Raw genomic sequence first — 2,831 nt, forward strand, 5'->3', positions numbered from 1 at the left:
CTCTACAGCAGTGAATGAAGGGTGAGCCTAAAACATGGTCATGCATCCAAAATGTTTATTTTTAACAAAATAAACACTTAAAAAAAATAATTAGCACTTTTTTTATTCAGCCTCATATGTCCGCCTCATATGGCTGTTGCTGCTGCTGAAGGAGGGGGCTGCTGCTGGAGGAGGGTGCTGCTGCTGAAGGAAGAGGAGGCTGGAGGCTGCTGACGGAGGACCGGGAATAGGTGTGTGGCAGAGTAAGGTGTTTGGCAGTGGCCTAGATGTTATGACCTTCGGTGCAGAGGTCTGTTGGGTCTTCTTTGCCTTCTTACTCTGACTCTTGCTGCCAAGATACCCTTTATGTTTATCCTTCCTCTCAGCCCTGATGCAATCCTTAACCTCAGCCTGATGTATGTTGAGAGGATTTTTTTCTTCAGGTCATGGCATGAAGGCAGGTTGCTGTCCAGCAACATGGCTTCTTGTTCCAGTTGTGACACTGCATTTGAGGACTCCATGAGGGAATCGTTCATCCTCACACGGAACAGCTGCTCCACGTTCTGAACAAGGGTGAAAACCTCATCTGATGGACGGTAAAGTAAGGAGGCGTGTGGCGCAGTGGATAGAGCCTTGGTGTTGTGATCATTTGGTCACAGGTTCAAACCCCACTGCAGTCAGCATGTCGTTGTGTCCCTGGGCAAGACACTTCACCCAAAATTGCTCCTGTGGGGATTGCCCACAGTATTGAGTATGTAAGTCGCTTTGGATAAAAGCGTCTAACAAGTGACATGTAATGTAATGTAATGTAAAGTGCACCCCTTTTAAATTATTTTAATACCAGCAGACCAGCTCTCTCATTTATATCCTGTAGTGCCACAACAGAACCTTAGTTGTATTGCTTTTTTCACGGTGTCTTTCCCCCACCGTATCCCACCTTTTTTTGATTGCCCAAGTGCTCTAATTTGGTCTGTGTTGAAGATTTTTTGAAACTTTAGATTAATCAAATTGTGTTTTGTTTTTAATGCCGAATGAATCCTCTTCTGGTTTACCAGAGCCCTCTCGGCTCTCTTTCTTAGTAATCTCTCCCTTCTCAGTTGCCTCATTAGATCCTCCACGTGAGCCCGGTCACAACTGGCCCTTGGCAGTCTGGTCCCTGGAGCACCTGACCCTGGCAAACTGGCCTCTTCATAGCTGACCCCTGACTGACTGGCTCCTGGCACACTGATCTCTGGTAAGGTGGCCTCTTGATTGTCGGCCCCTGACATACTGGCCCCTGGCAGTCTGCTGACATCTGTCTCACTCTCTCTGTCTGTGATGTCCCTTTCATTCCATTGGAACTCCACCTCAATATCTCCCTGAATCTCTGTAACAATAACAAGGCAATCTTGCTGTTATATGTGTATGCTGCCTTTACATGTGCACCTATTGTCGTTTAAGGGTACACTATACTCCTACAGTATAGTGACATTCATCTAAGTTCGCCTATTGGCAATGTTACAGTATGAAGAAATCTGTAGATGATGTACATGTGGTATATGCATCTTCAGAGAATCCCTGAACCCTGGTATTTTTGAAGCTGTATAATCTGAAAGTTGCATTAGGAGTGTAGTCTATCCTTGAATGATATAACATGGGAAACATTGTTAGCTTCATATATCATACCAATGTCTGATGTGCAGTAATAGGTGTGGTCATTATTCCTGACAGCTGGAGGCATACTCCTTGACGTGAATTTTCTTCTTTTCGGTTTAGGCCGATGTATAAATACTGTTGGAACAGCATCTGGCCTCAAACTCAAATTTCCTCCTGATTTGTTGCCAATATATTGGTCGTCTTCAAAGTGTACCTGTGGGTAGGTAGGTTTGATCAGTTTCCCCATGCACACTTCAAATGTCATTGAAGAGTCATAATTCTCTACACTTGGAAATATGATGCCCTTTAAAATGTTAACAAGTCATGTCACCTCTGTGAACATTACTTACATGACAGAGTTTTCTGCTGTTGTTGTCCTCTGTCAGACACAGGGATTTGTCTGTTGACCATTGGCATCCATCTCTTCCTTCGCTCTACGTCCTTAGGAAGCCATACATCCGGAACCCCTTCTCGGATCGATTAGAGCACCCAAATGCTATGTATGACAACTGATCTATTAAAAGGCAATATAAACGAAAGTGCCATAATATTTATTGTGCAAACATTTTAACATGAATATTGCTGTCCTCTGTTCAGTCTGCTCCCAACTGTATTCTCTCCTATTATTCACACTGTTCCTATTCCTGCTCTGCTTTTTAGGGCCCAGGAAACAGATGAAGAGGATGTCCCTTTCACAAAGGAACCTTCTTGTTTTTTTCAAAATGATTAGGCCCCTGGATGCCCTAGACTAGAGTTCTGTATTGCTTTTTTGTAAATAGTTGTTTGTAAATATTTGTAAAATGCCCCCCCCCCACACCCACCCACAATTGTTGTTCGCACAATTATGCTTGTGCGAACAACAATTGTGGGTGGGTGCTTATTGTGCTGCAGACGTTGAAGGACCTGAGTCTCCTGAGGAAAGACAGGTGAAAGGTGAGGAGAGGTCATCGCTTGGAAGGTTTTATATCCTGTGGTGTCTCAACAGAACTTAATATGAATTGCTTTATTGTCTCGTCGCTGGATCACCTCCCCCTGGCAAAGTGGCCTCGTCATTTTAATTTGTATTGTTGACAAACCTGTTTTTGTTGCTCTGTTGAACCATGGTTCAACAGGAGCTTCTGTAAATAGTTTTGTAAATAGTTTGAATATTTATCATAGTATCATTTTCAGTCTCCCACTCTCTCAATTTAATTTATCGTTTCTTTGCCCCACCATAT

The 2,831-nt window shown here is 43.4% G+C and overlaps 2 long non-coding RNA genes across 2 annotated transcripts; both read left to right on the forward strand.

The window, feature by feature from the left end:
• The first annotated feature begins 516 nt into the window (after nt 1-516).
• Nucleotides 517-1,774, forward strand: LOC117449977 (uncharacterized). The gene is made up of 3 exons (XR_004552531.2): nt 517-575; nt 1,077-1,213; nt 1,735-1,774. It is a non-coding gene; the product is annotated as an uncharacterized lncRNA (long non-coding RNA).
• Nucleotide 1,775: 1 nt separating this feature from the next.
• On the forward strand, nt 1,776-2,412 carry LOC117449978 (uncharacterized). The gene is made up of 3 exons (XR_004552532.2): nt 1,776-1,838; nt 2,001-2,114; nt 2,275-2,412. It is a non-coding gene; the product is annotated as an uncharacterized lncRNA (long non-coding RNA).
• The last annotated feature ends 419 nt before the right edge of the window (nt 2,413-2,831 follow it).

Source organism: Pseudochaenichthys georgianus, chromosome 7, assembly GCF_902827115.2.
Source record: "Pseudochaenichthys georgianus chromosome 7, fPseGeo1.2, whole genome shotgun sequence".
NCBI lineage: Eukaryota > Metazoa > Chordata > Actinopteri > Perciformes > Channichthyidae > Pseudochaenichthys > Pseudochaenichthys georgianus.